This window comes from Balaenoptera physalus (assembly GCF_965194825.1).
Source record: "Balaenoptera physalus genome assembly, chromosome: 11".
Classification (NCBI taxonomy): Eukaryota; Metazoa; Chordata; class Mammalia; order Artiodactyla; family Balaenopteridae; genus Balaenoptera; species Balaenoptera physalus.
In genome coordinates, this window is record NC_138896.1 from 6,677,804 (window position 1) to 6,694,602 (window position 16,799).

General features: G+C 37.2%; 2 long non-coding RNA genes across 10 annotated transcripts in view; one reads left to right on the forward strand and one right to left on the reverse strand.

Moving 5' to 3' along the window:
• LOC309637994 overlaps nt 1-2,384 on the reverse strand; it is a 38,323-nt gene extending 35,939 nt beyond the window's left edge. The window contains exon 1 of the long non-coding RNA XR_014250931.1: nt 93-2,384. This is a non-coding gene — a long non-coding RNA (uncharacterized lncRNA). The remainder of the gene's footprint in view (nt 1-92) is intronic.
• LOC309637979 overlaps nt 1-16,799 on the forward strand; it is a 113,835-nt gene that overhangs the window by 39,475 nt on the left and 57,561 nt on the right. For 4 of the 9 annotated variants that reach the window (XR_014250903.1, XR_014250905.1, XR_014250906.1 and 1 more), the window contains one exon: nt 3,116-3,747. The exons of 2 other annotated variants lie outside the window; for them this stretch is intronic. This is a non-coding gene — a long non-coding RNA (uncharacterized lncRNA). Of the gene's footprint in view, nt 1-2,377; nt 3,748-10,078; nt 10,171-16,799 lie in introns of those variants that run through there. 3 more of the 9 variants (XR_014250904.1, XR_014250907.1, XR_014250900.1) reach the window with 2 other exon arrangements.

The following is a 16,799-nucleotide window of genomic DNA, read 5'->3' on the forward strand; positions in this document are numbered from 1 at the left end:
ATCAACCATCTACACATAAAGGAGCCTCGCAGTCATATCTTCACTGACATGCTATATTGCACAGAAACCCTTGTGATTTGTTGCTATGGTACCTGGGAGATCCTTGGAGGTTCCAGTTCCACACTCTAGCTTGTTTGGGCATGTTTCAGGCATTCACAAACGAAAGAATGGAGTTTCCGTGTACACCCACGTGGTTTTCCGGAGTCCTTCCTCCAGCTGTATAGGTAGCAAAGAAATCAACAAATGATCCCCCTTTAAACACAGTCATAAGTTTATGCTGCATAGATACCAGAATCCAGTTTTTTATAGGCAGAAAGTTTAGGGGTGCTAAACACCAAGGAAAAAGCCATTTAAAAGAAAAGAAAGAAGATGAAAGGAAGTGAAAAGAAACACAACTGCTGTCACCACCTCCTGCATTTCCATCCTCCTACAATAGAGGTTTCTTTGGCATTTGGCCTCAGTCTTAGTGATCACAGGAATCAGGAAGGGGTGGGGAGAGAGGAATAGTTTTCACTGTAAAACTGTAATAAAGACTGGTTCCATAATTCAAAGGATGGATTTCTATTCTCCTGATTAAAGATGAGAGAGATTCTTGTGTTCTCATTCTCACTTGGGAAAAGCGATTTACTTTTCTGTGCCTTGTATTTCTCTATCTGAGAAGAGCTAAAATATTTGTCATCTATCAAGTCTAGGATTGCCTCTAAAAATCTATTACATTTATAAACATTTCACCTGTTTTGAACAAACAAGCAAAACCTTTCATTGGTCTTCTCTGGGTTTGCCAGTTTCTTATCCTTCTATAGTTTTCATCACTAGATCAATGGATCACAAAAATTATCAGTTTTCCAAAGATTGCTGGAAATTTTTTACATGGATTCCAGCGTATGGCAAATACTACGACAATAGACAGAAGAGGACCTACAAATGCTGGTAATGGAGTAATCGGGAGAGTTGGAAGGAATGACAGAGACATTAAATTATTAAATTTACCAGAAGTGTGATACTGATTGTTCTTTTCACTACATTGATACTATATTAATTCATTCTCATTCTCTCTCTGTCTCCATCTCTCTCTCTCCCTCTCCACCTTCCACACTCTCCCCTATCTATAGTATATACGTGGAACAGTTGTGGTTTTTTAAAAATATTACTATTAAAAGTTTCTGTGAAAATTATTTGATAGTGCTGGAAGACTAATAAAATTATATGAATTGTTGTTGATTATCCAATACTACAGTTTTGAAGTCCTTCAGAAACAAAATTTTAACATCCTTAACCTTTACTTGACTCTCAACCCACACTAATTGACCACACCTTGGATTTGGGTCACAGGGCAAATGTGTTTCCACTGCATCATGGTAAAGTCAGAAATTCTCATCTCTGACCGTAAACTGTTAATCCCACTAACTTTTTCACCTCCCCACATTCACTTTAGCTTTCTCTGTCATCCCTTCCAACTCTCCCAATTACTCCATTACCATCATTTGTAGGTCCTCTTTTGAAATAACTCTTATTTTTTTCCCCCACTTAATCTGGATAACTGATATTCCCTCTTAGTTATCTCAGTGTTCACTCAATCTCCTTACTGCCTTTAAATTTGCCTGGAGAACAAAGGTGCAAGCTATAGGTCAGCAGCTGAGAATTTTGGAAGGAGATCAAAATCTTCAGGACAGATGTGGAAGCTGAGTGTGAAGAGGGACCAGATGAACGGGTTCAAGATTGAGGCTGAGGCTAGACAGAAACTGCCAGAACCATATTCTTTTGGTTGCCTGCCTTTGGAGTGGCAGAAGTTGGGTGGTTAAATGTATTAGACTCAGTCCAACATCCAATGAAGAAGAAAACCCATTACTCATCACATTGGTTTCCCCATGGTTTCAAGCTCCCTAAATTTAGGCACGCCACCAGGCATTTTTCTTTTCTTTTCTTTTTTTTTCCCATCCTGTTATACACATTTATTTACCCCTCTTGAATATTTCCTAGCGGAGCTCTTTAAAGCATATCCTGGTTCACTAAAGCTCCCGCTTTATTCTTTCCAGACACCATTGCCTCTTACATCAATGAAAAGATAAAAGCCTCAAGACAGAAACCACGATTACATTCCCCTCAATAAAATACTAAATAGCTTCTTCCAATCCCTGTCTGTCTCTGAAGAAGAAAGGTTTCTATGGGTCCCTGGTCTCACTCTCACCCTGGGTTTTTTGGAAGATGTTGCTTCTTCCACTTCTGCATACGCCCACAGTGTTTCCCTTTCTAAGGGAAACTTTCTAACTGTGGATAAAGGGTGGGTTTACTTTTGCTCATACCTGGTATCTCCAGAGCTTAGCACAGAGGAGGGGTTCAGCAAATAACTGTTAACTAATCATTGGGTGTCTTCTAGGACTTGGTCTGCAAGATACAGTGTTTGAAGACCCCATATTGACTTTGGACTTTCCTCTTCCCTCTTCAAAAAGATTTGAGTCCCCTCACCCCTGCACAAGGGCCTTTTTCCTAATCTGGGGAGGATAAGAAGAAATATTGGTTCAACCTGCTCAAGTTCTCTTTTAAAATATTTTCTATCTCACACCCGGATAGTACCTTTAAACCTAAAAGTCAAGAAGTCATCATCTTTATTCTAGGTTCTGCTGTAACCACTTCCCTCAGGGGGAACTATGAATTTTCATCAAATCTGGGGGTAGGATATATGGGAATTCTCTGCACTATCTTTGTAACTTTTCTGTGAACCTAAAACTATTCTAAAATGAAACAAATTTTTAAAAAATAATAGGATACTATGAAAAATTTTATAAAAACTATAATTTAGAGGAAATGGACAAATTTCTGAAAAAAATACAAATTACAAAGGCTGATTGCTAATTATTCAAATTTTCAAAAAATTGCAGTACTTCTACTTCTGAAGTTATTAAAGCTTAAAACTGCATTTAGACTTTTGGGGCAATCATATTTTCATGTACATGAACATATTAATAATATAAAAATAAATATAGCCATAATAACTACATAAAAATACATTTATTGAGATGGAAATATCTATCTAACTGTTTTTTCTTTAATATTTTCTCATGAATTGTACATGATTATATATTTTTCACAACATAATTTTAAACCTTATTTACAGATACATGGATCCATTGTTAAACAGATTGTCCATTTAAAAAAATAATTTTAATAAATTTGTAAGAAGTGTAATTTTCCATCAATGACTTTTTGTTACCTTAGTAATGGAACTATATATAGGGTGTGGTCATTTCAGACTTGTGATGTGTACCAACTTGTTTTCCTGAGTTCCTCCCCATCTCTGTTTCCACTGGCAGAATGTGAGTGAGTAGGATGAAAATTGTCCTACTTCAAAGATATCCACATTCTAATCCCTAGAACCTGTCAATACTGCCTTACATTAAAAAAATGCTTTTTTACACATGTGATTAAGTTAATGATCTTGAGAAGGGAAGAGTATCCTGCATTATCCATGTGGGTCCTAAAAGTAATCACAAGCATTGTTCTAAGAAGGAGAAGTAGGGATATTTGACCTCTCGGCCCTGTGACCAAAGAGGCAGAAATTGGAGTGATGTGGCCACAAACCAAGGAATATGGCAGCCAACAAATGCTGGAAGAGGCAAGAATGGATTCTCCCCTAGACTCTCAGGAGGGAGTGTGGCCCCGCTGACAACTTGACTTTAGCCCATTGAAACTGATTTGGACATCTGTTCTCCAGAACTGTAATAAAATAGATTTCTGTTTTTTAAGGCACTAAGCTTGTGGTAATTTGTTACAGGGAGAGTGGGAGACTAACACTGAGCTCTTATCACCATAGCCAGTCTATACACTGTACATATTTTCACATTCTGAAGGCAAACATATCTTAATTATTTTGCATTTATTTGATTGCTAGATTGTAAGAAAAATAGAATTTTATTGTATTTTTATTATGAATTTTCTCTTCAAGTTATCTTACCATTTTTTACTCAATTAGATTATTAGTATCTTATTTATTTTAACTTATGGTATATTGAAGCCATTACTACTTTAACAAGTTTGTCTCAACTAAATTTCCCAATTTGAAATTTAATTTTATTTATCTGATTTTTATCCATATATAAGTTTTAACTAAATTATTTTGTGGTCTAATCTCTTTCTTCTTTACTGTGATGTTTTCCACTTCTCTTTTGCTTAGAAAGAATCACCTTATCATTTGCTTATATTCCCTTCTTTCTTTTTTTATGTTTTACAGTTTTACAGTAATCTTTTTATTCCATATATAATTTAAGCTAGTGTAAGATATGAGTTGAGAATCTGATTTTATTTTATTTTTCCAAATATATTACCAATTGTCCCAGCACCACTTAACTCTTTATTTTTTATTCTCTCATTTATTTGTGTGACTATCTTTATCAAATACTATTTTATATCTATCAATCAGGTTTTATTAATTATTATCTTCTACTACTCATTTAAAAATTTTTTGTAGTATATTTATTGGCAAAAACAAGCCTCCCCTTATTACTCTTTTTTTTTTTTTTCCCCCAAAGTTCTTGAGTCTTCCTACCTAGACCAAACCTTTTATTTGCAGGTCAACTTAAATTCTCAAGTTCTCAAAAAATATATATATATGTATTTTTTAAAAGTTTATTTGGACATATATATGTACACTTGACCTAAAGGGAAAAAAAGGAAAAGATATTTTCATTTTTAAAAATTTTTTTTGTTGAAGTATAGTTGATTTAAAGTGTTGTGCTGATTTCTGCTGTACAGCAGAGTGACTCACTTATACACATTTATACATTCTTTTTTTATATTCATTTCCATTATGGTTTATCCCAGGAGACTGGATATAGTTCCCTGTGCTATACTGTAGGACCTTATTATTTATCCATTCTAAATGTAATAGTTTGCATCGACTAACCTCAAACTCCCAGTCCATCCCTCTCCCAACCCCCTTCCCCCTTGGCAACCACCAGTCTGTTCTCTATGTCTGTGAGTCTGAGGAAAAAATATTTTAAATAAATAATACTGAAATAAAAAAAAAGTTTATTTGGGATGATATCAAACTTATCAATAGATTTATGAGAAATTGACATCTTAGTCTTTGGCCTCCCCATTCAGGAACATGATTTGTCTCTCAATTTACTCAAAATTTCTTCTGCATCTGTTTATAATATGGATATGTAGATGCACTAGGCCCACAGAAAGCCAAAAAATGAAGATGTAATTAAAATAAGCAGGTTTAAAAAATATAAATAAATAAAATATGCAGGTTTGAGACTGTCTGATTTGGGATGCATAACTGAAGCGCAGTGAGATGAGAAAAACTGGGTAACGATAAAGGTCCCTAAATAAATATGAAGTGTTGATTAAGCCTCAAAACTGAATTGTGTAAGGAAATACCTGATTTTCCAGAGACTTGTGGTCACTAATATTAGGAGCATCTCTCAGCAACACTATATACATTTATTAAGATAAGTAAGTAAATAAAAATACATCTAATTCATATGGACAAGGAAAAAAAAAGAATGGCTGGATGGCTTCTCACATCAAAGTCTGTGGACACATCAGTGTATTTGGGAGAATTGCAAAAGGGTGACTTATTTTTAGTTTCCAGATGCTCGATTAAAGCAAGTTTAGCTCTTATTGGTGAAAGAAAACCCTATTTATAACCATGAACTAACTACATGGTATATCTGGTGATCCTGTTACTTCTTTTGAATGGAGAGAGGAAGGCAGGGCAGTATCAAGAGGTAATGTCACTAGAAAACAGTAAGTCGAATTTGTGAATTCTCTGAAAGTTGAATGGGAACAGAACAAAATGATTTTGCAATAATGTTTATACAATTTCTTCAAAAATATCAAAATAGCTAAAATACCATGTTCCTTTCCTAGTAGGGGAAGTATGAATGAACAGGGAGGTCTGGGAAGAGACAATTACAGTAAACACATCTGAAATGAATGCCTAAATGATGAGGCAGGGTTGCACTTTATTTTTTCCTTTCACTCTAAAAGGAAGGAGAGCTGAGGCTCAGTTAAAGCTGGCAGAGCCTCTGCACCTTGTGGACCGTTAAGCCATCGCCCAGCTTACAATGCCCTTCTGCCCAAGCTGTGCCCAGGAGTGCAGTGCTTATTGTTTCTTTCAGCTTAACGATGGAGGTACCTGGTCCATGCAGTGAAGCAATATAATGGATAATAAAACTCCCCGAGAGTTCTGATACAAGTACAGGGGAACAAGTCATGTGAGCTAATGAAAACCTGGGTGGGCTTCATGAAAAGAACCCTTGAAAGCAGGTCGCAAAGGTAATATGGAGTTATGCTCTGTGATGTGTGTTCTCCAGGGAAGTGATTCCCAAGGACGTAGGAACACACGACTGACTTTCAATGAGAGACAAGACTATTGCATTACTTACACTGCATGAAGGTACCAGGAAGTGGCTTAATCCATCAAGGGATATGTTTTTATGATTGCTTCATTGGTTCAGGCAGAAATATTCAGATATTCAGACCCGCAGAATATTGTTCAACCCCCCAGAAGCTGAGAGGGTGGATGAACCTCCCTAATTTATAACAGGGAGTGGTTCAGACTTAGGAGATTAAAAGATAGAGCAGAGTTGGAGGTTGTGTTTATTAGAATACAAAATTGACATTAAGCATGAAGTTTCCATTCCTACTGTCATTCAGAGACTACATGAGAAGCAGTCTTACTCTTCAATACTAAGCCAAGACTGACTCAAACCCTTAATTCCAAAGTCTATGTCCAAGGTTTCTCAAGGAATTCACTGGGTTTCCTCTGCTGCTTGGCTACCTAACTGTGAAATTATGGTCTGGGTGCTGTAGCCCATCCACCCAGCATGAAACAAAGCCCTACTTCTTTTCAAAGGTACACCTAAGATTCTCTCATTGTCTCTCTCTCTCTCATCTCTGTCTCTATATTTCTCTGTCTCTGTCTCCTCTCTTTCTCTCAGACACACACATAATCCCCCCCACCACAAACACACACACACACACGAGTGCCCACACATTCCTGATTTATGGATTTATGGGGAGTATTAGCAGATGATCACACAGAACAGAACTCCACAGGAAACAACCTCAAAGTGTTTTTTCTGAGCTCCACTCCCCATCTTGATTCTGAGGGCTCCTATTTTGGCCCTTCTCCCACTCAGCACCCAGTGCCCTGTAACTTTCTAACTCATGTCCACCCTCCATTTCTCTATACCTCTTGGATTGGCCTTGCTGAACGTCCACCCTCTATGGCTTTTGCAGCCCAAAGGTACAGCCAAATCATCAGGTGCCATTAGACTAAATGTTTTTCCGTTTAGCATCCACACTTTCACATGTTTGTTAGACCTACCTACCTAGTGGTCACTCTGTGCCAGACACTATTCTAAATACGGGGGAATATAGTGATCAAGAGGTAATCTGTCTTCGTAATGATTTTAGAATGTGTTGGGAAAAACAGGAGAAACAATTACAAAATTATAAATAATTTTCACAAGGTTTGTTTTCTTGGGGAAAAAAACCCAACCAACCCCAAAACCCCTTAGTTCACCCAGTGAGTGTAGAAAGCCTTGCACATGGGGACATGTAAACTGAGACCCGGGGTGAAGCAGTCTCCCAGGTGGCCCGGAGGGAGGAGGGCTCTCCACACAGAGGGAAGAGCAGAGGCAACGGCAAAAAGCAAGTGCAAAGATTGGACAGAGAACACCGTGAGGGGCAGAGCTTGATGTGGAACACGGAGCTTCCGGCAGAATAACGGAAAATAGTGAGACTCATGGTTACATTATCAGATATGCATCTCAGACGCAGAGCTCTGCTGGCCACACAAGGGAAGGCTGAGGGCAGGATTAGGAAGAGGAGGGATGAGGCGAGAGGAAGGGGCACAACGAGGGGTTTATTCCAGTGATCCAAACCAGAAATAGAAAGGATGGAACCAAGGATGAGGGAATAGGGATGAGATGGGGGGATACATAAAATATTTTTAGGAGACCATTTTTTAAAATTCATTAAACACAAAGGCAAGGGGAAGAAACTAGGAAAACCCTTAGATTCCTGACTAGGGTGACAGAATTGAGAGGGGTCCTGGAGATTCATTTAGGAAGTGTGAGAATGGGATTAGATCGAGATGCTGGGAAGGAAATAACTGTGGTTTTGCAAATGTGAGGTTGAAGTGTCGGTGCAGATGACCAGAAACCAGTTGACATTTGTTCCTTCTGAAGATTCAGAGAGTTTAATGAATTCATCCAAGGTTACATAATCAGTTAACTGTGGGGCTCATACCCTGCTCTATGAATCTGTGATTGATGCACTGTTACCGAGTCACGTGGGTATGACTTCTAGCTTATCTGCATCTGTCTACAGGTGTGATGGATGTGCCCATTCACACTGTTGTATCAAGTTCCCCTTCGAGGCTGGGTAATGACTAGCCCAATTGTGGGTTCAGACGTCGGGGATGAAGCGGGCCGGAGCTAACTGGTCCTTGACAAAAGTGAACCTGTGACTTTGGCTTCAAAAGCCCCGTTTCTAACTAGCTGAACTTGGAGACCACTGACAGTTGTGGTCATAATATATGGGAAAGAGGGTGATTTATTCAAAGGAAGAAACTCACCTGGATTCTGGATGTCAATCAATTTTCAAGAGATGCAGACACAGCCAGCAGGCCACTCCCTGGAGGTCCTTTGTCTTCTGAAGCTGAAAAACACAATATTTCAAAGAAGACTAAAAATCAGAAGAAAGATTATCACTGTAAACCTAGATTCTAGTCTAGACTATTTACATTAATTCTCAAGGCATATGTACAACTGACCAAACTGGGAGAGAAGATGACAAGATGACAGGCTGAATAGCAAGATTTCCAGCTGCAATCTGATGCCCTCCTGGTTTTCTACGTGCCTGACTCGTCCCTCTTGTTGATCCTTGGAGCACCAAACCAAGAATCAGATTCCAGGATTTCCATGTGGCCAGTGGTCAGTGTTTGTCTCTGACCTAAGAATTACTAATACACTCCATTTCCTTGAGTCTCCTCATGAGACAAAATTTTATACACTTGGACAAAAGGGCATTACCCTTTGTACTTTCCTGTTTTATTTTTATTAAGGAAAATAAGATGACCTATTTTAAAGGCCAATTTAAGTATAGCTTTTTATGAGCCTTTCAAATGCACGAGACTTTCCTCAATTCCAAAATCCTGAGAGTTTGTGTTAATATAGATTTTTTGCCAATTTATTTCACCCTGCCTCCCCCTGTTAGAGTGCAAACTCCATGAAACCAGAAAATGGGTTTTATACACTTTTACATATACTGCAGTACTCAGCTCACTGTTTTACATGTAATAAATAACAACATTTGCTGATTTAAAGCACATTCAATTCCACTAGAAGTAGGGGGAAGAGGCATGGGGTAATTATTCATTTAGCTTTAGTTATCTAATTTGCACTATAGAAATAATTCCCACTTCTGCAAGGCTAAACGAGAAACACAAAGCAAATATATATGAAAGCACTTTATGCAACACAGTGGACCACATGGATGTAAATAATTATATAATTGTATAGCTTTTCTAGTGGTATCATCATACAGAAAGTGAAGTACAAAAGGAACTTCACTTCATCCTTAGTTCTTAACTCATTTATTTTTATGAATTTTAAAACCTCCAGCGATTTCTACAGTGCTTTCAAGAATCACAGAACTCTACTTGACAGAATAATAAATCAAGTCAGAAGACTGTGTGGCCAGTTACTTAAGAAGTAGACTATTCCAGTGGACTATAATGAGAAAAACATGGACGAAAATACGGTTTTTTTATTCCTTCAAAACCAACGTTGATAAATGCTCTTGTTTTGTTAATAATCTTTTTTTTAAATTAAATGCGAGCTTCCCCAGATGTCTGTAAATGCAACTATGTATATATTTTTTCTCTTTCTCTATTTTTTCTGATCTATTTAAACACTCTTTCAATGTCTAATCTCTGTTGGGCTCAACATTCTTTCTACGTAGTTCTTACAATTCTCTTTCTAAAGTTTGTAGAATTACAGGCAGCCCTTGTTTTACTGCCCTCTGCTTTATCGAGCTTTGCAGATACTGTGTTTTTTTACAGATTGAAGGTTTGCGGCGACCCTGGGCAGAACAAGTCTATTGGCCTCAGTTTCCCAGAAGCATTTGCTCACTTTGCATCTGTTTCACCTTTCGGTAATTCGTGCAATGTTTCAAACTTTTTCATTATTATTATATTTGCTTTATGGTGATCAGTGATCTTTAATGTTACTGCTATGACTCTTTGAAGGCTCAGAAACTGGTTAGCACTTTTTAGCAACAAAGTATTAATTAAGGTGTGTACATTGTTTTTTAAGACATAATGGTATTGAACACCTAATGGACTACAGTATAGTGTAAACATAACTTTTATGTGCACTGAGAAACCAAAAAATTTGTGACTCGCTTTATTGTGATACCCATTTTATTGCAGTGGTCTGAAACCGAACTGGCAATATCTCTGAGGTATGCCTGTATGTTCATTTGATTTTTAAATAGTATTTCATTTAAAAAGAATATTTAATTAATTCTGAATTTTATAATCCATTATGTTTAATTACTCTTTAAAAAGAGTGTTCCACCTAAAAAAAAAAAAAGAGTGTTCCAGTTTTCTATTGCTGTATAACCAATCATCTAAAAATGTAGTGGCCGGCCTAAAACAGCAACAATCCTTCTTATCTGTCACGATCTCTGTAAGTCAGAAGTTTCAGAAGGGATGTTAGAAGGGACCAGCCAGGGCAGCTGTGGCGGAACAGAGGTGATGGAGGTGGGATTGGGATGGCTGGAGACTGTCTGAGCATCTTTCTGTCTCTTTACATAGTCTCAGAACCCATCCATATGGTCTCCACATGGGCTATATTTGGCTTCCCCAATAGCATGGTAGCCTCAGGGCTGTCAAACTGCTTACTTGGCCAGTAAAGACTTCAAGAGCAAGCATGCCAGGAAGCAGGAAGTTGTGTCTTGGTTCCTCAGCATTGCAAGTCACAGAGCATCACTTCTGCTGTACTCTGTTGATTGAAACAGTGACAAAACCCTGCCCAGTTTCACGAAGTGGAGGCAGAGGCCACATTTCTCTGTAAGGAATTTCAAAGAATTTGCAGATATGTTTTTAAACTGACATAATGAAAACAATATGGCTGTTATCCCATGCACTTGCCTAAGTAATGAAAATCTTACTTCCCATAAATTCAAATATTTAACAGTTATTGAGTGTTTACTATGTGTCAGGCACTGAGATAAGTGCTGTGGGTAAAAAAGATGAAGACATAGTTTCAGCCCTAAATGTGTTTGCCTTCTAATAAGAAAGAAAGGCGTAAACTGGTAATTACAATGCTTGATAAATACGTGCATTGTGACGGCACAGAGAGGGGACAGGGAGAGAAGATGGCTTGTGCCTTCTGGAAGCAGTAACCTTGAACTGAGTTCTAAACAATGAGTGCTGGTTGATTATTTATTCCAGGGAGGGGGGTCAGAATGCAAAGCCACAAAGGCAAGAAACGGTGATGCAAGTGTGTGTGTGTGTGTGTGTGTGTGTGTGTGTGTGTGTGTGGACACAAGTAGTGAGTGTTTCTGAAACATATGTTTGTGCTAGGGAGTGGCTGGAGATGAAGCTGGAGAGAAAGACAGGGGTTACATCATGCAGGACCTCATGGACCAAGGTAACTGGCTAGAGCTTCTCCTGTAGATCCTGGGGAAACTTGGAAGGATTTTAGGCAAAAGAGTGATATAATACCATTTATTCAGGCAGCTGTGGAGAGGGCAGAGTTAACAACAGCAACAAAAAGAACCTATTAGAAAAATGTTGCAATACTTTGGTGACAAATACTGGGGTAAATAGTAGTAGCAATGAAGAGGGTAATACTAATATCATAAACACAAAATCAGGTCTACAGAACTTGATGAGAGATTAGATGAGGGACCTGAAAGAAAAGGAACTGGGAAGTTTGCTAGTGTGGGGAGCAGGGTAAAGAGTGCTGTCACTAACACAGAAGAGGAAGGGGTTCTAGGAAAGATGTTTTGCTCACATGGAATTTAATGGGCCTTCGAGGCAGATATGATGACAATTATAATTATTAATAATAATGACTGGAACTTGGGCTTTGTTTATACATCACTCTTCTTAGCAGTTTTAAACTACTGTGACACTTACTTAGCAACCCTTCAGGTCATGGCCAGGCATACGTTCCCAAGATTTTTGCCAAGAATACACCTACGGATTCCCAACCTGAAGTTTAAATGCATAGCTTAATTAACGGTACATCAATAGCCCTGATGAAAGACACTGAACAATAGGATAATATTATCAGATACAAATAAAGATAAGGTACTCTTGATGACTGTTATTGCTATTTTTCTCACATTAGGAAAATAATGGCTTCTTATCGTATGAAAACCTTTGTGCTCATGTGCATCCTATCTTAGGGTGCAGTTTACCATTTTATATCCCTAAGTCTTTGGGAATTCAAGGACTTATTTTTTATTTATCAATGTGTGTGAACTAAATAAAACCTGTTTGGGTCCTCTTACTTGAAAGTCTGAAGAGAGATATTTTTCTACTAATGATGTAAGTAAAGGACACTTAACAAATCTTATTTGATTTTAAAAACCATAACTTGATTAAATGTTAAATGTTATTTATTTAATCACTTCAAAAGCATCACAGATTATTGATCAAAAACATGGATAATAGAACCATTTTATTTTAATTTTGCCAGTAAATAAATGAGAAGACCTATGATAATCCTTAGTAAATGCTATTTTACCATCTTTTTAAAATCACATCTATGAATTTAAAATATATGTTTAAAATAACAGTTCATGGTTGGCTCCTGCTTTTATACAATCTGATATTTTTTGCTTTTAATTGGAATGCCTAGATCATATATATTTAACATAATTTTGATATATGCATGGCTTAAGTTTACCATCTTACTACTTACTTTTTGGTATTATTTCTTTCTTTTCTACTTTTGTAATATTAGAATATCTTTATGGTTCTATTTTTATCTCCACTGTGGTTTACTTGCTATAGGTCTTTATTTTATTTTTTCACAATTGCTCTGGAGTTTAAAATATACATTTTAACTTATCAGAGGCTGCTGTCAAATACTAATAAGAGCAAACACTGTTATAGTTTAAAAATCCTATAACGGTGTCCTTTCATTTTCCCCGGCATCATTTTTGTTATGATTATATATTTTACTTCTAATATGTTTTAAACTTCAGTGTACAAGGCTACTATTTTTCTTGCTACTATATTTTTTAGACAATAATATTTTAAAAAGAGTAAAAGTAACTAAACATTGGCTTTTATATTTACCCATAATTTTACAATTTCTAGATATCTTCATTCCTTTCTGCAGATCCAGCTTTCTATTTGATATTATTTTCCTGCTAGTGAAACAACATATTTTAATCTTTCTTGTACTGCAGGACTACTGATAATAAATTCTTTCAGCTTTGGTTTGTCCAAAAAAGTCTAGACATTATTTTTTGCAAGATATTTTTGAAGGGTATAGAATTCTAGGTGATAATTTTCTTCGAGTACTATATAGATGTCTCTCCATGGTCTTCTCGTTTGCAGTTTCTGTCAAGAAGTCTCGTGTCATTTTTATCTTTCTTTCTCAGCATATAATGAATCTCTCTCTCTGGCTGACTTCAAGCTTTTAACTTGGGTTGTCAGCAGTTTGTGTAATAGGTGTAGCTACCTGTGTTTTCCTTTGTATTCACCATTCCTGTGTTTCCCTAAGCTCTTTGGTTCTGTGATGCATTCTTTTTCATTGCATTTGGTTAAATCTTAAAAAATATTTTTTAGTTGTTGTCCTTAAGTTTACAATATACCTTTTAAAATAACCTGAATCTACCTTCAAATACAACTATGTTGTTTTAGGTATAGTACAGGTACCTTATTATTTCCGTTTAGTCCTTCTCTGCCTTCTTCTTTTTGTATAAATACAAGTTTCTGACCTATCCCATTTTTTCTATGACTGAAGAGCTTTTCTTAACATTCCTTGTAATGCAAGTCTGCTGGAAATGAATTTCTTCAATTTTGGTTTGTCTAAGAAAATCTTTATTTCTTTTTAATTTTTTAAGGTTAAACTTCATTATATGTGTAATTCTAGACTGGCAATTATTTTCTTGAACAATTTGAAGATTCCATCCACTCTCTTCTTGCTTACATGGTTTCTCTTGAGAAATCAGCTATATTCTTATTCTTGTTTCTCTATAGGTAAAGGTGGTTTTTCACTCCTCTGGTTTTCTTCAAAATTTTCTCTGCCTTTGATTTTCTTTCATTTAAATATGATACATCTTGGTGTTGTCTTGGCTTCCAGGATTTGTGGTTTGGTGTCTGTCTTAATTAAGGGTATTTTTCAGTCATTAGTACTGCAAATATTTCTTCTCTCCCATTCACTCTTTCTTCTCCTTCTATTTTTCTAATTATGTGTATTTTATACTGTTTGATATTATTCCACAGTTCTGAGGTGTTCTGTTCTTTCTTCTTTCTTTCTCTTCTTTGCATTTAAGTTTGGGAATTTTTTGGACTCATTTTCAATTTCCCTGATTTCCTCCCCCTAGCTGTGTCAAATCCTCCGATGAGCCATCCAAGGCCTTCTTCATGCCTGTTACTATGCTTTTTATTTCTAGTGTTACCTTTGAATTTTTTTTTTTTTTGTTTAATAATGTCCATCTTGCCGCTGACATTACCCATTTGGTCTTTCATGTGGTCTACTTGTTCCATTAGACCCCTTAATATGTTGACCATAGTTATTTTAACTTCTTTGTCTGATAATTCCAACATCTGTGTCATATTTGAGTGCAGTTCTGACGATTGCTCTGCCTCTTCAGACCACTTTTTCCTTGCCCCTTGTATGCCTTGGAATATTTTGTTGGAAGTCACTTATGTTGTACGATAGGTTCTGAGGTCAGAAGCCCTCAGTGTGAGTATTTATGTTAATCTAGCTAGCAGTTGGGCTGTGTTTAATGTTTGTATTGTAATTACCTGTGGCTTCAAACTCCTCTGGCATCCTCGTTTTTGTCTCTTTTCTTGGCTTTGGGACTCCTTATTAAACTGTTCCTTACAGAGAGTCTGTCTTGCAGCCCTGTCAGCTGTAATCCACTGTTGTTATTATGCTGGAGTCTTGGCGTGGTGGTAGCGTGTGGGAAAGGAAAAAAGTTCCCTCATCTTCTGATTAAGTTTTAGCCTTTCAGTGGGACTGTGTCTCAGAGGTATGGCTTTCACAAGTGTTTCTGTCCTTCCTCTAGGGTTATAGCTTTTTCCCCCTCCCTCTGCTCCCTACTCCCTTTCTTGGCTGCAACAGTCCCAATCCACTTCCTTGAAGTTCAGTTGCTTGTTAACTAGATTTATTATTATTATTTTTTAATTAAAAAAAAATTTCCCCCCCTTAGATGAGATAGGAAGGTGCTGTGGGCTAGAGTGGGGAGGAATTCTCTTCTCCCAGGTGGGATAAGAACTAGGCATTGCCATCCAGTGAATTAGTTTCATGGAGAGTAAGATTTTATTATGCAGAAGGTTCTGGCAGGGATTCACAATGGCTACTTTTTACTTCCCCTTTCCAGGACCATGAGAGTAAGCAACTGATCTTACTCCATGATCATCTTACTCATGATCACCAGAGTAAGAAACTGGTGGAGTTCCTGAAGTGAGAGCCCAGGAAAGGATGGAGACCCCCTGTGACTACAGCCTCAGGAGTTTTTCATTTTCATGCTCGCCCACACTCATCCTCTAGTAAATTATCAAGTTTACTAGTTGTGATGGTTAATTTTACGTGTCAACTTGTCTAGGCACCCAGTAGTTTGGTCAAACACTAGTGTAAATGTTGCTGTGAATATAATTTTTAAATGTGACTAACATTTAAATCAGTGCACTTTTAGGAAAGTAGATCATCCTCCATAATATGGGTGGGTCACATGCAACCAGTTGAAGGCCTTCTGAGAGAAGACTGAGGTCCCGTGAAGAGGAAGAGAGTCTGTCTCCAGATGCCTTTGGACTCAAGACTGCAACATTAACTCCTACCAGAATGTCAGCCCGCCAGCCTGCCCTGCAGATTTTGGACTTGCCAGTCCTGCAACTGTGTGAGCCAGTCCTTAGGAGATATAGATATAGATGATATAGATGTAGATACAAATATAGATGATATAGATATAGACACAGATATAGGTACAGATATAAATATAATGATATAGATACAGATATAGATATAGATATAAATATAGATATAGATATCTCCTATTGTTTGTTACTCTGGAGAACGCTGACTAATACAATGCTATTTACCTTTTCTGCAGGATGCTTTTTCATATTAATAGAGTCACTTAAAAATCCTTATGATAGTTCCCACCTCTGAATCTAGTTTGGTTGATGTTTTTATCTTTTGTCAATGGGTCTTTCTTTTATTCTCAGTTTTTTTGGCGCCTTGTAATTTTTGATTGAATGCCAGACATTTTGGTAGAAGAGCAGCGCAGAGACTAAAGCATATTTATGCCTGGAAATAGGTATGACTCTTCCCCCATAAGACCATTACTGTATAGGATGGAATCAATAGGGTCAGCTGTTGGGCTGAGTTGGGGTTCTGCTGTTCTTATTACTTTCAGTGCACCACAGGCTCAAATACTTCCTGGGAAGCACTGCCATTGCCTTGTGCTTACTGTAAGAGCTGGAGTGCCAAAGAGCTTTTCTAAAAATTCCTCCCCTACATCTAGCTTTCAGTAGGCCCTACACATTCCTAAGTGTAGGTTCCCTAAGAGAATCCTAAGAAGGGTTCTCT